Source organism: Eurypyga helias, unplaced genomic scaffold (genome assembly GCF_000690775.1).
Source record: "Eurypyga helias isolate BGI_N326 unplaced genomic scaffold, ASM69077v1 scaffold10770, whole genome shotgun sequence".
Taxonomy (NCBI): Eukaryota; Metazoa; Chordata; class Aves; order Eurypygiformes; family Eurypygidae; genus Eurypyga; species Eurypyga helias.
The window spans coordinates 6,650-28,981 of NW_010225220.1; positions in this window are offsets into that span (position 1 = coordinate 6,650).

Genomic DNA, 22,332 nt, shown 5'->3' on the forward strand with positions numbered 1-22,332 from the left:
GCCCAGTCCAGGTCTGGTGCTGAGCTGGCCTGTGATGACTAGAGACCAGCTAAGCAGGTACCTTGCAGGAACCTTACGGTATGGAGTAAGTCAAGGCGATGGCGGGAGGATCGTGTGCTTGCGGCGATTTGTGGTTACAGCAAAAAGAATTGTGTGTGTGTTACTGGAGTCTCCTGTAAAGCAGTCAAGATTTGGGAACACATCTACTTCTGCAGGGTATTTTTTCCTGCTTCATATGGAAGCAACTTCACCTTCTAAGCATATTAAAACCAAATATTATTATAGTAAGTGGTAGATGACCTAAGAAATCCATAGCATCTGTAGCTTTTGATGATGACAACAGTGTGACTCAACAACAAACTGACCTTGTCACCTCAGCTGCCTAAAAGGGCCCAGCTTACTTTCAAAAATAGTTCCTTATGTTTCAAAAGGCAATCTTGCTGAGGTGTTGAGATTGGTTGGCAGTATCTCTTCCTCTTACCGTACACAGAATTCGGGATATCTCAGACCTTGACAACCAAGAAATGAAAAGTTATGGTGCAAGAAAGTCCAGATTTAAATCTTCCCCTGCTGAGCTGGCAGTAGCAACTGAAAATTATTTACATGCTAAGGTGTAGCACTGAGTAGTGGAAGGAGCAGTTGAAGTAGCTAAATGGAGCTGTTGCTTAGATTTAAGGAGATTTATTATATTTTCCCTGTTCATCTCATGTACAGTCTTTCTGCGTGTTTATGCTTCATTCCTACAGTAAATGGGGCCCATTTTCTATCTTGTCAGATGAATAGGAGATAGACTTACGGGTTTACAAGCTCAAAGTACAGAGCTGGTCGTCATCCAAGAAGGGGGAGTTATAACAGTGCATGGAGATGGCAGAGGCAGACTTGTCCTGGAAGTGCACAGTGAGAGGCAATGGACACCAGTTGGAAAAAAGGAGATTTCGGTTAGAGAAAAGGAAAATAAAGTCATCATGAAGGTGGTCAGCCACTGAAGTGATGGTAAAAATGTGTTTTCAAAGGTATGTGAAGCTTGATGTGTCAATCCTGATTTAGTTAGATCTCCTTTTAGCAAGAGATTGGACTTGTAGAGGGCCTTCCCAACCAGCCTGTTTCTGTGATTCTAACCTATAGCATGCGTAGATTTTTTTTTTTTTTTTTGGGTGGAATAAGCAAACATGAGTTTTTAGGCCAAATGTGCTCTGTCCTCAGTCAACATACATTTACTGTGGGTAACTGGCTTGTGACAATGACAACTTTAGTATTTACAGGCCTTCACCTCTGTTCTGCAGTGCTCCATATGGCCTTATCTCTCCATGGTTCCCATGTTTTTGGTTTTAGTTGGGATAAGTTGAGTTAATTTTCCTCACAGTAGCTGGTATGAGGCTACATTTTGGTTGCTGAGAAAAATATTGATAACATACTAGTGTTTTTAGTTGTTGCTAAGCAATGTTTAGATCAAGTCAAGGACTCTTTCGGTCTCTGATACTGCCCCTGTTTTCCCAGCTGCTTCTCTACAAGTAGCTGGGAGCGGACACAGCCAGGACAGCTGACCAAACTGACCAAAGGGATATTTCATTCCATGGAATGTCATGCTCAGTATATAAGCTGGGGGTGGGATGGGGGTGTGTCTCTCTTGGGCTCTCTGGCTCTTGCTGCTCGGGGACAGACTGCACGTCAGTTGGCGGGAGGTGAGCAGTTGCATAATTTGTTTTATTTTCTATTATTTTCATCACATATTAGTGGTAGTAATATTAGTATTATTGATATTGCATTATTATTTAATTTATTTCCAATTATTAAATCATTCCATTATTAAATTGTTCTTATCTCAACCCACTTTTCCTTGTCTTTTCCTCCGATTCTTCTCTCCATCCCACTGTGGAGGAGGGAGTTGAGCGAGCAGTGGGCAGTACTTGGTTGCTGGGCTTTAAACCACAACAGTTCCCCTCATGTGCTCTGTCTACGATAAACTACCAAAAGCAGCTCGTTTCTTTTACCGTGTGGTCACTGCCTGCATTTTGCCAGCACAAGTGTTTGTGTCAAGAAGTTAATCCAAGTTATAATTAGCACAGGAAGAAAACAAGATAGTTTTAAGGGTCAGCTCCTGGTGCAGTGGGTTGTGTTTAGTGCTGGGGGAAGGGTGAAGCATGGGGTAGAAATGGATGAAGTGCAGAACAAGTAGGGCCGCTTCCTCCAGCAGTAGCACCAGCAGTTGAACGTCAAAATGCAGAATTCTGATACCAGTTTCTGATAGACCATAAAGTTACCTTTCCACTGTGCTACTTATTTGTTCTTAATCCAAAACGTTGGGTTTATTCCATGGCGCTGTTTTCAGACGGCCAGGATTATCTGTGAACATACAGGTATTTTCCCTAGGTTGATTTCATATAAAACCATAGCATTGTATATTTGCTTTGCACAGCTAAAACATTTAGAACAGGGATTCGGTTTGGGTTTCTCGGTTTGAGGACATTATTTTGTGTGCATTTTCCTGTTTGCATTTATTTGCTGTACATAGGTTACCAAAACTGGAGGATTTCAGGAATTACCTGGCTTTCTAAAACTTTATCCCAAAGGCTCATGGATTATCGTGTGCGACAGCTAGATGCAAATATCAAATTTTAGGACCTCAGTGCAATCCACGGAAAAGGATGTAACTGGTTGCATGACTCACAGCGGTGTGTTTGTTGGACACGCGCTCCGAGGAATTCCAGCCAGATGATTTAGTAACGCTACTGCGGGGCTAAAACGGTGGTTTGCCTTATTTATCGGGGACACCTGAATCTGCCTTTGTCTGGTCTCTTAAGGAAGGGGAGTTATGGGAAGACTAAGGAAGAAGAACAAGCAAGACAAGACTTTACTGGCCTAAGTATGTCCAAAATTGTGAATAACTGGGGATAAAACCAAAACATTCAGGCTAGCGTAGGGCTGTCTATCTAGAAATAAGGCAGTGAAATGAAGGAGAAGATCAAGGCTAAATGTCATAGAAGAGCATTCTGCAGCAGTCGTGGGTTTTTTAGATGACTCTTCCAAGGAAAGCAAAGGAAAAAATTGTTTTGGGACAAAGACCCTTCGTTCCTTCCCCCCTCCCCCTTTTCTCTCCTTCTGCTTAACCCCTCAATATAAAATAATGTCATATGGCTATATGAAAGAATGTATTAGATTTTTGAGGCATGACCGTGAATCTCTGCATCCTGGGGAGTTGCCGTGACGATGCCCGAATGCTGCGCAGCTTTATAGAGCCCAGGGTGCAGCTCTTGCTGTCCGGGGCTCCCAGTAAGAAGTTGCGACCCTGTAAATGAGTTGGTGGTAGCAGGTCTGCACACACGTGTGTGTCACCAACCTTGGTGGGGCTTTGTCAGGACGGAGAGGACTGTGTAGTTCAGCATTTCATTTTAGGTTAGGAGAATTAAAACTGTTTGGACTGAAGAGGGTAGAGATGAAGGGAGGAAGATGGGGAGAAATCATTAAGCTTTTATAGGGTGTTTTGCCTTCTTTTTTGAATGTATATAAATGCTGCTGCTCTATTTACCATCAGTAGCACCTACATGGTTATTGTACTAGTAATTTGTACTATATGATTGGAGATTGAAATCATTCCAGAAGAGTGAAAAGAGGCTCAGTATTTGTGGTCTGTTGACCACCAACCGGAGGTAGAGAAATAACAAACCAAAATGATGAATTCAAACTTTTAAATAGCTGAAATAATATTGTTGAAAACTATAATCTATGATTTTGACATGGATACTCTTAGCTAAGCTTTTGATGTCTTTCCATAAAAAACCTCCAGTATGATCTCCAGTGTCATAAAATTCTGGCAGATCAAAATTGCCGTGGTGGTTTAAACTGGTGACTTAGACTGGCATTAGCAACACTGCCGTAAGAAGGATGCTATTGCAGTTTTCCCAGGCTGGTGGAGAAACTTCTGCCCACTTCCTCTTGCCCACTCGTTCTTTTCCCACATGAAGTTTTTCTCCCCTTTTTCACTTGCATCCGTGGAAGTGTATCTGTGGGCTAATGACGCAGTGCACGTACGACAACTTCTGTAATGCTTTGGTTGGGCAGGGGGGAAAGGTGATTAGCTGGAGTCTACAAAATTTCCTCTTATCAGTTCAATTTTTGTTTCTTTGGGGTTTTTCAAATGTTTATCTTGGCACATGGTGTGGGTGAAGGACTGTAAGGGCCGGGTGGGAAACACGCAGCTGAGGACCGAGTAGCTCTGTAACAGACTTGGTACTAGAGAGGATGAACGTTCAAAAGTGCCATTGAATTTTTCTTTTTCCCACATATGTATTTCCAGTCTTCCGCATATCCCGATTAACCCTTAGAAACTGATTAAGAAAGCTGTTAAAATATGCAGTGCTTCTAAGAATCTTTTAAGTGCTGTAGCTGAAGACGAAAGTTGTTTCTAAAATGGTTTGAAATTATTAGAGCTCTCAACATCACCTTAATCTCATTTTCAGTAATACAACAGTAAACTTGGGTTTTTTCTTTACATTCTGCACTCATCTGAATTACCAGCCTGGTACCAAAGGTCAGCTGGGTGAAACTGGGGAGTAGCCTGCCTCCAAGCCTCCTACGTTTTGCTCTGTAGTTAAAGAAGAGATGTTAAGTGGTATTTTGTCCAATGTAGCAAAAGTAGTTAAATCTCTCCTTAAGACTTAAACCACAAGTTTTCCGTGGGCTCGGACGGTTCCTTGCTGTCCCAAGAGGGTCCTGTTGGAGTGCAGACACTCCACCTTTCTCTTTCTTAGAGAGCAGCCTGTCTTACCAATTACTTCTATAAAACAGCATTTGCTCTCAACACCGTTTCTGCTCTTCGGCTGCGAAGACACCTGATGTGTCTGGATACTGAGGAAGTTAAGCAACACAATCCTTGCAATTCCTCCTGACGACTGTGAAACGGGGATCTGATGATAGTCATTCTCCCAGGAGATGTCTTTAAAAATTAACAAGGTCGTTTTCTTAACAAAAATTTCTAAACCTCATTTCAACCGAGTAGGAAGGGAAAGCTGTTTTTATCTGCTTCTGACTTAATTGTCCACACAACTGTTGTGGAGATGTCAGCGTGCAATAGCGAGAGGTGCCTCAAGCCCCTGGGAGGAATAAGGCAATTTCCCTGAAAGATTTTCTTTTGAGTAAAGATAAGATGGAAAGAGTAATGATGGAGACAAGACGGGTAAAGGCAGAAATACCAGAAGGAATGGCAGGCTAAAGCCAGAATTTTTAAAGCTGCGTTAGATGCATCTTCAGAGCTAGAAAGGCCATTCAGAAGACGTTATCTATGTCACCAAGTCCTTTAATAGCAGATCTTTTCTCTGCTGAAGAATAGAGCGCTGAGTTCTTAATGACCGTGTCTTAAACAGGGGTGTCTGGCAGTGTGAGGCTGGTCTCCTGAGCTGCGGAAAGCACAGGTAGCTTACAGAAGCTGGGTACCGCTGGGCGCCTGAAGCTTGGATACGGGGTTTGAGAGCCGTGTGGGAACAAGGGCTCCCTCCCTGATGCCCAAGTATGCTTCGTTAATGGTGCAAAATTACAATTGAGCTAAGCTGATTAGATGGCACAGTAGATGTGACACACAGAAACAGCGGTGTTAAGCTGGCAGCCAAATATATTGGAGGGGAAATGAGGTAAAAACCCAACAAAGTCCAATAAGTTAAATTATGATTTAACTGATTTTAGAAAGAAAAGAAAAAAGGCAAAACCCTACTAAGGCTTTTATGTTTTTAATGTGTCTAGAAATTCTGCTTTTCGGGAGCAACAGGATTTTATCTTTTATTTAACCAAGGAAAGAATATTGGAGCGATTTGCAGGTTCTGTGGGACTGATCTCTATGTACTGTGCACGTAGTTGTAAAGGGAGAGAAATTCCTCTTTGTTAGCAATACAATCACCTCTCAACGTATGTTTTTATTAAATTAGACCTGTGTAACTAAATTGCTCCTGATGCCTTTTGTGGATGCTCCTAAATCATTGGCTAAGTAGCAGCTGATCTAAGTTTGGCAAAAGGAACGTTACAAGTTTTAGAAGATTATGTATTCATTGTAATCAATCAGAATTTGATACTTGTATATGGTCTTGTTTTAAAAGCATTGTAATTATGGCAGCGCTACAAATCTTCTGTTAAGGGGGGAAAAAAAAAACTAAATATGACCCAGACCTTGAGCTTCAACATTCTGTGGATGTTATTGGTAGAACCAGTACTGTTTCTCTTAATTAAGGTAAACAGCAGGATTAAAAAGATCAGTTTCCCAACTTTTTTCTAGCATCATTAGAAGCAAAAGCAAAGCATATGCTGGCTTACCTGACCAATTAGCGCATTGTTTTCGTCTGTTATTTCCTGTTTAATTCATGCTTTTGATGACTATTCTTCATCTTAGAAAAATCTTTCCTGTGTTCTAGGGGTCTTTTTCAAAGCCGCCCTCGGACAATGAGACATGTTGGTATTTAGGGCATGTCCCCAGCTTTCATCTGTTTTCCTTACCTTTCATGTTTGTTTTTTCCCATTGTCAGACCCTGCGGTGCCTCCTCTGCGGTATCCCTAGCAGCAGCTGGTTGTGTGTTTGTTTCAGGAGGTCGGTGGCCCTTCTGTCCTGCTCTTTGCCAGACATCAGGGTGAAGGGAGAGCAGGTAGAGTGACAGGTATATGTGAAGGCAAAACCTGAAAAAGTGGGTGTTAGCCTTATGTATTCGGATATATACATTAAAAACATTTAAATCTTACATAAAAGGTCTTACTGGAATTCGGTTTGGTGAACGTGTACTGCAGATCTAAAGAAATATTCCTCTCTTAAATCGTGTGGGATTTGGAGGCACTTGTGAATTAATTTGTTTCTGGGAGTTCCATCAAAAAGAAATCCTTTGTAAAACTACAGATGTTAAAATACAGACCAAAAAAACCCCCAAAAGCTTCTTGTTCTGGGAAATGGTGCACAGCTGTAAGCAGTTGGATATTGAAGTTAAAATGGAAAAATGACCCCTGAAACATACTGTGATTCTAACATTTCACAGACCTTTCTGGTTCCTTTCCTTAAAAATAAATGAGTATTTACAAATTCATGGAACTATCCATATAGTTTTATTTACAACTTCACCAAGACTTACTGCTTAAATATTAGTGAAAGTGCAGTAAATGCCAGTGGCCAGGACCGCAGACCAGTGTGGACACGGGGGAAGCCCCCAGCCATGGGAGTACCCGTAACCAGGCAGAACAGCTCACCCTTCCATACTGCTATGAATGCATCCAGTACGTTTGGAAATCCAGCGATTCCATATGAGTCTTCATATTAAATCTTCTACCTAAAATGATTTTTGAGGGTTTAGCGCTGCCCTGTTCCTTAAGTCAGGAGCCCTGTAGACATGCACACCCCCACCCTCTGGTCCAGCAGCATTTGCCATCCTGTTTCTTGTAGCGCCATGACCCCATATGCCTCTCATGTTTGGGTTTTTTTAGTGGATTTTGGTTGGTTTGGGTGGTTGGGATTTTTTTTTTTTTACATCAGGTGGGAAAGTTGTCTGGCCAGCAGGATACTGGAATCCTTTGAGAGTCTGGCCAGGGTGAGAAAGAACTGTAGCTCGGTAATTGGTGCTGTCGGATGTCTGACTAACCTGGTACCTGGCATTAAGGGATGACTCTGAGAAGAGGGGCTCTAGTGATGTCCCTGTGTCCTTCCTCTTCTGCTACCCAGTTTTCCACAAAGCAGTAGCATTCTGCCTGTTAGTGTTTGAAATGTGGTATAAAACTTCGTGCCGAATAATTACGCTTCAGCAAAATGAATGGGAAAATACTGTAGAATGGAAACCGTCACAAGATCAGCCAATTAATACAATTTTTCTGTTGCATTTGATTGCCTTTTCTGTTCTTTAAAGACAGAAAATAAAACAAGAGACATATCTGAACAGATGCCTTTTTTTTCTGTGTAATCATCACAAATTCATACATTCTTAAATTTACAGCATTTTGTGCTTCTAAATGTTTCTAATTTAATTTTGGAGGAGAAGAATATTTCTTCAAACAATTGGGGCTCAACAGTCTGCCATTTTTTCCATTTTAAACGAAAGTGGCTGAAGAGATGTCAGGGTTTTTATCTGCTGTCTGATGTCCTCTTCAATTTTTTGATTTGGTGTCATGATTTCTGGTATTCAGTGTTTGAAAGCACAAGAGCACTAATTATTTTATAATCGTGATTGTCACTACACAGTTCTCAAAATCAACCAAATTTTATTGGCACAACTTTAGTCCAACTTGTAACATCTTTGCAAGTTTTAATCGCAATTATTGATAGGAAATAGGGATTCAGAAACAAAAGTTTTGTATCGGTGGTTCTGTAATGCAGTTCCTTCAGTCTTTAGTTCTATGTTTAGAAAAATTATTACTGTGACATCAGCTCTCTACAGATTTGCTATAGACATAGACTGCCCTGGAGCTATAAAACGCTGTTAGGGTGATAGCAACTGCCACAAATCGGAGGTGAATGTTTTTGGAACCATCTAAACAGCAGAGGAAGAACATTTGTGTTATAAAGCACAATGATAATTCCATTTAGAAAAATATTTTTCTGTTTTCTTTCTTCAGTCCAAAAATAAACGCTAGGTAATGTTCCTAGTGCTTTCATTCACTTTTCTTGGTTTTACCCATTTTCAAAGGGATTTTAACCGTCTTTGCAGTGTTAGAACAACAGGATCACAGTTGACAGAAATTGTGTGGTTTGTTTCTAACTGTGTCACTAACACACCAAGAATTTGAGGAGGTCAGTAGGTCACTCTGATGCAGTTTTCTGTTAGTAAACGAAGAACTCCATCATCTTCACATGACTTGGGAAATAAATGAAATCTGAGAGTACCTTTTGAGATACGTTAGGTGTTTGGATGAACGGCGGAGTATTTTCACTTGTATGTGGAAATTTTTTAAAGGTCCAAACCATCAGTTTTTTGAGAGATTCTTAAGGATGCTGCTACCTCATCTTCAGTGAAAGGTGAGGTACGTGTGACTGATCATTCAGCTGTGATTTAGGAAGTCAGACCGCAAAAGAGTACTTAGGTGAAACGTGAGTAAATGTCATTTACTCGGCAGTGGTCACTTCACTGCACAAAGTAAGCCCTATTTATTTAGTAAACCCTACTCACTCTATGACCTAGTTTGCTGGGGATAATAATTTTCTTAGGGCAGCACTGGGCTGGCTTTTCCCCCACTCTTCCCCTGTATAATTTACATGCATGAGGGATTCTTCCCATCTCTCATCTTTATTTCTGGGCTACTCATAGCAAGGCAAGGCTCTTCCTACTGGTATCTGCAGTAACTCCTGGTTCCCACTCCAGCTTCACTTTGTTCTGTTCTCATGGATGCGCTGGTTTGTCATTCCGTTCTGATAAACTAAGAGTTTAAACCCTACGTTCTTCATCTTCCTATAGCTGCGGAGGATATCGATGCTGGTTGGGCAGCCTGACTCAGAGCCCAGCTGAGATGTAAAATAAATTGATGCGAAAGCTTCCGCATACTGAGTCGAGTGAGTCATACCTTGTGTACTCATGTAACGCGCTCGGGCTTTAAGAGCATGCCCTGCTATTAAGGGAGTATCAAATAAATGAAAATAAGAAGAGTCTGGGTTCTGTGTTCCTGTGTTAGTGAATGACGTGGCAGAATATAACTCAGGGTGGGGACTGAGGCAAGGGGAGCTCGCACTCGTGATCCCCATCAAGGGTTTTGGGGGGGCGGTTCTTTCAATTCGTTCTACCCCGTAGGTAGGCTTCAACATGCTTTTAGTTTCCTAAGATGTACAGCCCAAAGTCCTGTGATACTCCAGGAGGTGGTTTCACGTTAGACAATCTCCACAGAGAATTTTGCTAATTGTGGAAGTTGTTGCACTGTTCAGCTTTAAAGAAATTAGCTGCTAAATAAGTATTTATAAGTAACCTAGAAAGGAGAGAAATAGAGATACTCATGTTTGGAAGAGAAATGGGATTGCTTTACAATGGAGTCTGTGTCTCATTGAGGGCTGGTTTGGTTTTTTTCTTTCAGAAATATTGGTTTGTTTCTCAGAACTTTTAATAGTAGTGGCATTTTGACTGTATTTAAAAAAATAAAGTATCGGTATAATGAATACATAGAGAAAACACATTTTTGTGTGTTATATATGCTTATAAATATGATACTTATATGTATGCACATATGGTTTAGACTTAAATCTAGCATATTATCTATATAATATATAGCTACAGTATATATATATGGAAGTATCTGTTACAGAAACAGTGTCTAAGCCGAAGCAGCCCCCCACCACAGTCTTGCCCTGAGGACTGCGGCGAGCTGCATCGCCAAGTCCCGCTTGGCTCGGCGCGGTGACAAGGAAAGTTGGTGCTGCTGGAGAGCGCTCGGTAACTGCGACCACCGGCCTTCACCCGCCTGCTGGTGATGGGATTAGCGAGGCTGTCATACTTTTCGTTAAAATGCCTTTCTTTTTCTAATGCTAATTAGAAAATTAAGTTACATTGGTGTCAATAAAATGGTAAACAACAGTTAAACACAGGATGGGGTTCTTAGAACAATATTGGAGCAGTCATCTGTCATGCGTTCTCATTAGTTCTTGCTTGCTCATCTGACAAAACCAACACAGACCTGGTTTGTTTATTTCTTGCTTAAAGGTTAATTTTTTTTTTAATATTGAGGCTGCCTTTTCTGCATTATTGTGGAACAAAAAAGAGAAACTCGTGTGGTTTTCATCCTGTTTCTTTTATGGTGGTATGCCATTGCAAGGGAGTTGAATCATTGCACAGATTCTGAAATCGGAGGATAACCTTGGTAGGGATGGCAGAGCATTGTGTGCAGTGCTTATTCCTGTTCCCTCCTTCCTCTTCCACTGCACCCATCAGGCGTGATCACCGGTACGCAGCGTCTGTGTGCTGATGGGTGTAAAAATAGAAAGCTGGAAAGCCAAGAGAGCTGTTCAGTGGTTCTTAAAATCTAGTAGTCCTTTAGATTTGCCACCAAAAAACATCTAGAAAAGGACTTTTCATTACCAGTGTGTAGCGGCGTGCAGATATTCTCTTGCGTGTACTAAAGTTTCTAATGTTTTCTGTGTACATTTGTATTTCCATGAAATAATCTTTGTAGGACTGTAAGAGTTTGGGGGCTTTTTCTCACAACTAAGAAAAACATACCTCCCAGAGGCAAATGACTGGTGGAGATTGCAAGTCTTTGTAGTATTTCTGTGGTAGTGCCTCTCATCTATACTCCCTTATCTATAAGAAAACGGTCTGAAATTTTGCATCTGTCCAAGCTAATGGGTTTCTTGTAATACCTAAACATCTGTATGAAGCTCAGGCGTGTTTTTCACCCATGTGATTTAAAGTAACACATGTAATTTCATCAAAGTTACTTTTGATTTAGGCCTGTGAAGAAGTTGGCTCTTTCAAGAAGCTAATTTGCTGAAGCTAATGCAAATATTTAATTCCTCAGCTTAGAGTGTCTTTTGTTTGCATTTGTGATATTCTAATTAAAAGCAAAGCCCCGGTGTGGGGTGGATGTGGACAGTTTCCGTGTCTGCTGGAGAAGTGAGGTCTCACTGTTGGAGCTCTGGACCAGCCCAGAGACTTCTGTAAAGAAACCTGGTCCTGGAGTCAGGGCGGTCTATGCTGTACCCTGCTTTGTCTTTGAGTTATTTTTGTGAAATGTTTGGTCAGTACCTTGAGCTGTTGTGTCAAGAATAGCAGAAAATCTACCTTATCCCAAATAATGCAACAGTAAAGTACAAGCTCTATTTACAGTGGGCACAGATGGAAAGCTAATGACCTTAGAATAATATACTGATGCTTTTGCGTAGCTATGCAATAAAATATTTAGGTTAAAAATAAATCTGATGGTATAAAGACTTAGTAGCACCCATGAGCGTAAAAAATTATGTCTAAAAAACCAATTTATTATTTTTCCCCAGTGATTTTTGAGCATTTACTTTGAATGATCATTCTGATGTGTTCAGACAGTCTAGCTTCTTCAGAGTTGCTGTTTGGGAATAAATTAGTGAAAATCTATTTGGGACTTTGAAATTTTCATATCTCACAAGATGCTAAAAGTTGAGTTGTATCTAAATAAATGTTTTGTCCCCAGTCCAGGAAGAATTTTTTTTAAAAAAAGGAAAAGAATCAAAACAGATTCTTCCATTTGAGCAGAGACATATGTTTTGTGGGTTGGCACCAGACTAGGATGCAGAATCTTGTAGAACCAACTCTTCATACTCTAGGTTATTTAGAGGAACAACATGCAAAACAAGGAACTAGAGAATTAAAAAAAAAAAAAAATTAAAAACCGAGAATACAATATTCTTAAAGATGGAAAATGCCTGGTTTCAGTCTGTTTATGACTGTCCCTTTATTTCTAGTGCCATGGAACTCTGTCTCTTTCGTGTCAGTATCAAATGACATACCGAAATCAGATATTCTGAATAAAATCATATGTTATTAAAAAGTAAATGTTTTCATTTCACTGGTAAATTCACATTAATTGAAGATGAGATCATAGTGACTCCTTCTGGCTGTTTGGATGATGGTCATAAAATCATCTGAAGAAAAAAAATAACGAACCGCTTGGGTGCTGTTCAGCAAAATGAACAGGTCCCAAGAGATGTAGAAGATTCCCCTGAAATGTTTAACACAGAAGGAAGTTTTTCCCTGTGATGCGATACTCAAACTCCTTCGAGATGGCTTGGAGGTTTTGAGAACAAAATGAATGATACCCTGACAATTATTGCAGTTGTTATGTAGAGAGGAAGATGATTAAATCTGATCAGAAATAACATCTGCAATGGGAGCAGAGTTTAAATATTTGGATTTTGGTTGTGCAGTTCACTGCCAAAAAAAGAAGAAAATACCATCTATTAATACAAAAGGCAAAGTGAAAATTATTTACTTGTCAGGAAAAAAAAAAGGATCTTTTCAGTGGCATTTAAAATATCTGGGGGGATTTAGGTACGATTCAACTTCTTAAGGAAATGGAATGCAGAGTTTGAAGGGCGATTGATAGAAAGCCTCAACACCTCATTATACACGTGCAAAGTTGCTTTTAGGGACAACAAGTCACAGTCTCTGAACCGAGTAATCGTTTCAAATGGTACAATGAAATCTTGCATTTATTTCCCTGGAGTTGCTCTATACTATGTGTTCTCCCTTTAAAAAGAGGTTTTTCACTCCAGTTCTCAGTGCAACTTCACTTTTTAAGATCTCCCTCTCAGCCAGTGGGCCTTCTGCTTTGTTGCCACTGAAAGTATCTTCCATGCATCCTTATTAAACCAATCTGCTGATCAATTCTGCTTTGGCCTCTGTGCCACTTTATTCCTCTGACTTCTTGGGTTTGGCATATAAAACCAGTACAGCCAAAGCCAAGCGTGGCTAACAAATGAAGCGTTTGTCGTGACTGCACAAGATGCTGACCTGTTGAATTCAATGTAATTGTGTGGGGTTTAATGTTCGTTAAACCTACCTTCATGAAACAACATTTGGTTTCTTGGGTTGGGTTGTTTCATAGCATGGCAGACTGGTTTGGATTGGAAGGGGCCTTAAAGCCCACCCAGTGCCACCCCCTGCCATGGGCAGGGACACCTTCCACAGCCCAGGTTGCTCCAAGCCTCATCCAGCCTGGCCTTGGACACTCCCAGGGATGGGGCAGTTCAGTGACTTTGAGCAGCTCCTCAGCGCAATGTGGTGTCGCCTGTTTGTTTTGCAGGCTACTTGTGTGCCCTTCAAAGTATTTCATCAGCGGTAGATAATTAAGGTTTTTTTCCATCCCCCTCCTGCCCCTCAACCCCGTCTCTAACCGTATCTGAAAATGCAGTGGCAGTCGGCTGGGGCAGTGTCCCTTTCAGTTCCTACCCAGCAGCTTTTTAATACTTTAATAGTGTGATTTTGTATCTGGAATTTTTTCCCTGTACCAATCCATCAACTCTCAGTTTGGCAAGCATCAAGACACAGTGTACATCCAATTTCTTTTTCTGATTTTTTAATTAGAAAAAGAGTTAGCGTAATCATAGTAGCCTATGCAGTTTTATTGCAGAGACTGATCTGACAGTTACTCTTTTTCTACAAGGATTTTAAAGTTCTGGATGTGGTAGAAAGAGCAGAGAATATCTGTTTTATGCATTCAATAACTTGCTTTTTTGTGGAAGTTGATTTGAAAGGTGCTTATTCTCAGGTGATGGAAGTTGGGAGAGGTTGAGTTTACATCAGAAGAAACAAGTATGGGCAATTCAGACACAATATTATAATAAAGCTGAGATGAAATATTTTTTCCACTGATACAGATAAACTGCAAAACTTATTTATTGCTGTTAGAGGTATTTAACCAGTGTGGCATTAAGCAACAATAAATTGTTTACAGATCCTGTGAAGTGCTCTGATCACCTTCCCACACGTGTCGTGATGGCTGGCAGTCAGATGTTCCAGCCCTGCAAATAAATGAGTCAATAGCTAAATCCCATTAAAAACCCTCCTGTTCGAGGTGAATTAGTTGCTGGCGTTAACCTGTGTTGGATTGCTGCTGTGGTTGGGTGCCATCGAGAGTCGACAGAAGTTTTTCTTAGCTCAGATTTGGATTCCTCTATAATCTGAGAAAGGCTAAACCAAGAGGAATTGACCGAGTAGAGGGAGAAATTGTTTACAAGATGAAAGCTTTTTGACTCAATTAGTCTTCTACTTAATGGCATCTGTTGCTAAATGAGGACTGAAAGATTTCGGAAGTATTGCAAGCTATGGTAGGGTACACGGGTACCTGGGAGGCTTAACTTTGTATATACCGTCGGGCACGTGCGTAAGGGTTGGTTAGACTGACGTAAGCCTGTAGCGACAGGACAAGGGGTAACGGGTTTAAATTGAAAGCGGGAAGGTTTAGATTAGCTATCAGGAAGGAATTCTTCCTGCAGAGGGTGGTGAAGCACTGGGACAGGTTGCCCAGAGAAGCTGTGGATGCCCCATCCCTGGAATTATCCAAGGCCAGGCTGGATGAGGCTTGGAGCAACCTGGTCTATGGAAGGTGTCCCTGCCCATGGCAGGGAGTTGGAACTAGATGATCTTTGTGGTCCCTTCCAACCCAAACCAGTCTGTGATTCTATGATTCAAGCTCTCTCGTGTTACACAGCTCCTTTTTGAAGGAAATGTTCTCCTAAGCAAAGAGCATAAGGACATTGTGGACATCAGGCAACACCTTTTTACTGGTTGACCACTGACCAAGTTGCCCAGGGAGGCTGCAGATTCTCCATCCATGGGGATGTTCCAAGTCCATGGTCCTGGGCCACCAGCTTTAGGTTGCTGGGCTTGAGCAGGCAGGTGGACCAAATGTTCTCCACAGGTCCCTGGCAACCTCAGATACTCTGAAAATCTTATGTTTAGAATGGACAAGTGGTTTCTCTTTCCATGAAAGAAGTTGAGACCTAAAAAGCCCAAGTTGTAGCTATTGGGCATTTTAGCATAGTTGATTCCTAATGGCGTATGTACATAGATCAGTTCATTTGATGCTGACCTTACCATAAGCACAGTAATTTTTTTTTAATTCATTCTTCTATAGTTACACTACTGAAATAGAAAACAGCACTAATAAATAATTCTATATGGTTATACTGTTAAATATTTTTTCAGGGTTTTTTTTAAAACCATAACTGGCAGTTTTAGGGATGTTGTCTTAATGTTACCTTTAATTTGGCTTTTCAGAGTTTTGGGAGGTGGTTGTAACTTATCATCTCTTAGTGCTTATAATATAACAGACTCCAATATTTGTTATTTTATTTATCTTTTCTAATCTTTAACTCCTGGGATGATTACTTGTTATTTCAGTATGAAAACAGTGAATTTCCCAAGTTTGGTGTCTTAATATATTTCTTAAATATACTACTGAAATATACTTCTTTATTACTTAATAATTTGAGGTCTTAAATACACTGATGTGGAGTAGTTGTTACATGCCTCAAGTAGATAAATGCCTTCCCATGTAATGGCTCTGGTGCTTGTCTGTTTGTTTTTAACAGCTGCTAATACATTCATGTAGGAAATGCACAAATTTACTTTGTGCCTTTTCATAAATAAGATTTTTAAAAATCCTCAGTCTGGTTGCAACTACCCTCGCTTATGTAGTACCTTGTGTTTTTCTTCAGATCCGTATTGACGATGGTGGTCATTGGAGGCATAAATATTGAAGAATATATCATTTACAGACAAGATCTTTGAAATCTGTTTCCTTCAGACAGCAAAGGTAAGCAAAACAATGTATATTATGCATTTGTATATAACTAATAAATTAGGGTTTGACTTCCGAAATAACCAAAACTGAACACCAGCTGAATTTCAGGAGCATGACTGCACTTCCAAAAGTGTTAACTTCATTTATCCCACTAATGTGAAAAATAAGCTGTGTGGAAGGAGCTTGGTTTCTTTTCCTCCTTTCACCCACAGGAATATGAGTCCTTAGCTTGTTTTTTTTTTCTGCAGTTAATATTATTCCTTACTCTTTCTTTCTCATGATTTTTTTTGAACTACAGATCATTTTCAGTATCTGTGTGTGATACTGGTGAGAGCCAAGAATACCTTGTATGTTAAAATCTGGAGAGTAGTTGGGCATGGGGATTACTACTCAAAGAGACAAGAGTTATGTGGAAGAGAAATAGCCAGCAGCACACAAAGTAAAACAGTGGCCACTCTTGTGAAGACTTCTATAGGAGTTTAGAAATGTGAATTCTTTTTAATTAAGAGACACAAATCTGATGCACAATCTGCTTCTACTCTTGATTTTGAATGTGTGGACTTTGGATCAAAATAAATGCTAGAGATTCAGGAGTTTTGTCTGTATATTATTTTTTCTATTTTGAAACTAACTATATAAAACAGGTAATACGGGAAGAATTTTTTCTGGTATGGAAATAGAGCTAATTTTCCTACTCATTATCTGATGTTAATTTAATGTGTGGCAATATCTGAAATTTAGTGGTGATTATATGGCAGTAGATTTTTGGTTAGCTGTACAGCTCATCTATGAGCAAACCAATTAAGACATAATTTCAGAATATAATTGAGCTCCTAATGGGGCTCTTTAATTCACAAAAAATTTACATATTTGCTTTTCTTTGTTTTAGTAGACAGGTCCAAAATGAGGGTACGGCTTCATTTTTTGAAGTTCTGAATACAGCAACTCCCTCTGAGACTTTCCAAAATGAAGCATATAAAACACTTGAGTAAGAGGATGGATAACTTCATGAATAAGCTACTTAGTTCTCAAAGCTGAACTTTGACTAGCTCTCATTAGCTGTTTATTTGAAGAATAAAACTTCCTGTGTTGTTAGGATGCTGTGGCCCTATTGATACTCTCTCCACTTGCCGCGCAACACCATGCGATGCCGCACAGTGGCAACTCATCTGCTTAGCAGCACGTCCATTCAGTGTTCGTAACTGATTCCCTACCTTTGGGCACGTCTGGGCAGCCTCGATCTGCTGGCAAAGGGCTCGTCTGCAAGCCTTTTAACTGATCTTTCAAGCAGTATGAATGGGAAATTCTTGGAACTTCCTAGTTAGCCCATCCGCAGCCTGATGGAGCATCAGGGCTGGGGCACACAGGCTGAGTTTGCATCTCTTCGTGTTGCAAAAGTGAAGTACCTCGTTTGTGTAGTGTTTGCAATGCATTTCTGGTTCATTGCCCCTTCGGTATCTTTTTACTGATGTAAAATAGGTTTCTTTCCTATGAACCCCCTTTTTACTTTTTGGAGGGTTTTTTCAGCCCAAGTTTAACTGCAAGGGCACGAAAGTGTTGTGTTACTGGTGGATGTCACCCTATGCTGTGGACACTGCTCGGCGTGGCTGGGTAGCACAGCCCTGCTCATTGCGTTGGGCATTGTTCTGGGTTTACTCTGCTCCCAGACGATGCTGTAAGACAACAGCAGATGGGAAAGAATAACAAGCGTGGCACACTTAGCTGACTTACATGACCTAAAATAAGGAAACAAACAGTAGCTGTTTGTTAGAGGAAAGCTCAAATCAAATAAGAAATTAAAGCAATTCTCCTATTTTTAATTTTTCTTCTTTCCTCTTTTTCCTTTTTTTTTTTTTTTTTGGACCCCCAGAACGGAAGAGCTTTGCAGTTTGAAAGACAAACACTGCTGAGCTGAGAGAGGTTATTTATACCTCTGCCATGTTGAGGTTACATTTTTGGATTTGTTTTGTTGTTACTCTTTCCTTCAAGGATGAACCTTTGTGTATGTTTTTGTTTGTCCTAAAATGGGGACCTACAACATTTGATAAAGGAAAACCAGATTTTTGGGGGGAATAATTATCAAAGTTTGTATTTGGATTAGGAAGAAACATTTTTTTGTAAGTGAAAAACTGGGACAGGGACAATATTTTTATCTGTAAGGTTAATGTTTTACTGGTTATTTCCTCAAGGTTTTAATATGTACATGGGGATAAACCTCAGAATGCTTCTGTGAAATCCAAAAAAACATTGAGCTCTCATTCTTGGCATCTTAGCTTTTATTTTGCACCCCTTTTACCTGCCGTTACCAAAATGTTCACAGCTGTACAGGTATGTGCAGACACTGTTTCTATTCCATTTGATCTATTTTTAAATGCAAGGGCTTTTTGTGTTTAATACGCATTACTGTGCTTGCAGTGTAATGCTTCAAAACCTTAGTGACCTTGGTTCACCCGCTTGTACCTTGTACATTATCGTGCAGTCTTTAATTATATGATAACATGCTATTTTTCTCCATAGAAGGAAATCCTTGCATTAAATAGATGGCATTTAATCAGTGTGCAGCTATCTAGTATTTTTAATTGTTCCATGTGTGATTCCAGATCTGTTCCTATATAATTTTCAGGCCTTGCTCTGCACATAGAATTAAGAATTTGCTTTTATGCTTTACTGTACCTTTTAGCAACAGATTTTCTCTAAGATTGGGCAAAACCCAATCTCTGAAGCCCAGGTTATGTTGCAGGCACGCGTTCAGTTCTAGGGGCTTCCTGTTCCTGGGTGGCTGGGGTTTGTGTATGTCTTACAGTAGTTGCACAACTGGGGTACTCGCTCCTGAAGAATCTTTCAAGCCAGAAAAACACGAGCAGTGATCCTCCATGGAAAGTGTAGAAATTGAAAGGATTCTGGGCCTCGGCATCTTGTTCTGAAGTCGTGGTTTCACTATTCTTGGTTCTCAGTTTCATATTCAGCCATTCTTACTTGTCCCCTAGTTCCCTGTATGTCACGTGTCCTGCACCTCTGTTTTTATTGTCCCTCTGAGTAATTTCTAATGGCTGTAGTTTTCTATTTCAAGTTCATTATCCATTCTCACACAGTACCGCTCTTACCTCATTTCACTTCCCAGAATTTCAGTTTTATTCTGGCTCCAGATTTGCTCCCCTTTTTCTCAGGATGAGTCTGCACAGCTGGGCATCGAAGGTTGCACATCTTGCTCCCGGTGCTCCAGGTCAGCTGCCGCAAGCCATGGGCAACCCAACAGCCCTGTAGCTACTTTGGCGTGACTGAAGAGCTGCCGAGGAGCTAAGCCGGGCTTTGTCCCGTGCTAGGACGGTTGGGCATGACCGTAACGCAGACATCAGCCCTCTGACAAGTGATGTCCTTGCTCCAGCACAGTGTACCTGGAAATCTCGCACTTCCAAAACTGTATGTTTCAAAAAGCTTTACATTGAGTATTAGAAAACAGTTTGGAATTGATGGGTATTTCTGATACGCACATAGCAGTTTTAGCACAGATGCTGTGGATTTTCCTCATCCACAAGATGAGATGGGGCTTCCTGATTTGTACTCTTTGTTTCAGCGCGGAAAAGAAACCGGAATGACACGTTACAAGTCCTCATAATACTTTTTTCTTGTTAATCACATAGAAGGGCAAAAAAAAAAAAAATACCAGGGAAATACAGCATCAATAAAACAGGAAATGGGTTGTGCAGCCTTGAGGATGAGTGAGGTTTACATCTGGTTGTTGTGTTTTATCACTTTAAACAGTACATGGAAAATTCTAGTAGCTAGATAGAATTTTATGTGTGCGATATAATGATAGACATGTTTAGTTCCCTCTGCCATCTCCAGCTGCAAGCCATGCAGTCTCTGAGAACTTCCTGAACTGCCTAATTCTGGGACTCATGATGTGTCACTGCACAAGACTGGGCCTCTCACTGTCCAAACTTCAGAATTTACAAGGCCGTTTAATTATACTGAAGTCTGTAACGTATGACTTGGCGCTGCATACACAGTGCTTCTCTAAATAGTTTGTCTTAGAACTGTGTCATTACTAATGTTTTGATTGCAGTTATTCTAAGACAGAAGGAACAGTGCCGTGGTGCATCATTTTTCTCCCTAGAGCAGTCTGCAGGCTGGATTGACGGATGGTTTTTCCCGAGTTGTCGTCAGAACCAGGGAGCCCAGTTGTCTTTTGAAGTCCTAATGTTTTTCTGAGAAGAGTCAATTCTCTCTCATCTTTTCATATGAAAGGGTTGGGGGTTTGTGAAATCCCAAGTTATTTTCTCTAATGCAAGATATAAACTAATTCTACCATCTTAAATTTAATAAAGGGAAACCTACTTAATTTGAAAGTTACTTCTACAGAAATTATTTAAAGGATTTTGGGGAAAAAAAGATGTTCCGATCATGTTACTCTACAACATCACTACTTTTAGGTACATTTTAGAGCCAAATTTTAGAGTACCTTTTAAACATAATAGATATCATAGGTTATACTCTGCGTTAGCAGTAGATTTTGTACCTTTATTGCCAAGGTTTTAAAATTTCACCAGAGCAAGAAGTTTGTTTTCAGTGGTCTCAGTGTCTTTTCCAGCTGGTCCTTCTGAAATGTTTTTCACATAGAATATAGGCTGACGTTTTGAACTTCATCTTGAAGCAGGTACTGTAAATAAATACTGTAAGCTACAAGGGCTTTGCATTTTGAAAAATTGGGACAGAGGACACCCTGAACAAAAGGAAATACTCCCAATGCATTTTTATTGTTACCAAATTAATCAAGCTCAGTGGTTTAATTGTAATTTTCAAAGTTAAATATTTAAGTAGTGCAAAAAGTGTTCTGATGCTGTAGTGCATATCTTTCTTTAAAATTAATAATGTCAGAGCAAAAATGTATATTTTTTAATATATAATTTTTCTTAGCAAAGCTAGGCATACATGCACGCAGCTTCTGATACAGATGCCTGAGAGTTGGCTTCATACAGTCAAAGTGACCCGCATGTCTGCAGAAAAGTTTTGGGTTTTTTTATTAGTTCATGATGTTAGAAAGTTTTACAAATATCCATCCTTGTGTTTTCTTGTAATACATCAAGAAGTTTTTGCCAACTAAAAGCCACATCACCTCTGTTTTTTCTTAAAGAGCTATACGTTTAAAATAACAGATAAGAGCTGCAGTCATTATTTGTTAACTATGCAAACTATTTAGAAGAATGTAGATAGAATGTGGTATCTAAAATAAACTAAATTATTGTTTTCTGTTGTTACACCAAACCAAATTCAAATCTTTGATTTTTGTTTTCATAATTCCCTCTGAAAAAACAGTGCTCTAAGAAGGTCAAAGGTAGCAAATTTAAAATTTAACTGTTAATGAAAACCTAAGAAACCATTGGGTTTTGTTACATGAAAGTGGCCAGAAAGGGTGTGGAGGTGGGTGGGGTTTTTTTTTCCATTTTCCAATGAATTTTGGGGGTTTTTTCCCTTAACTATAAATTCATACCCTTGGAGGCCCACTGTCATGATGAAAATATATCAAAATGGTCAAGGAAAAGTGAGAATGCAAAATGAGAGACGTCTGTGCTGTGGTTCACGGGCCAGAGATTGGTTTGGGTAACTGGTGCTGGTGATTGTGACCGTTCGTGACTGTCCCAGATACAAGTGTCAACACAGCACAGGCCTGGCCAAGTTGGCCTTTCTCCTTCTTTCTGTCCTCGGTATAACGTGCAAGGAGAGGGTGCAGGGGCTTCCCTTGGCTCCTGTGGAGCTGCTTACTGTCCTCTCCAGTTATGCAAGAATTTGGTTCTCTAAAGGGCCTGGTGGGAAGGGATGAACTCTTGGCATTCCCACGGCTTTGCGTACACCCTGGTTTGAAGTTGGCACATTCAGCTTGCATCACCAGTGTTTATCCACATCTGATCTGGCCTTGTACCATCAGGAGCTGAGATTTATCTATTCCAAGTACAGCCACAACAGCTTTCCTACAATTAGAAGGAAGATCTTTGAAATTAAACTAATTCTTGCTTTTTTTGGTTCATCTTCAAAGAAGGCATCCTCATTTTTCAGATTCTTAACCATCCTCTATCAGCACATCTCTGCTGAAGGGAGAGCCCTACCCCAGTTCATTTCTGCTGA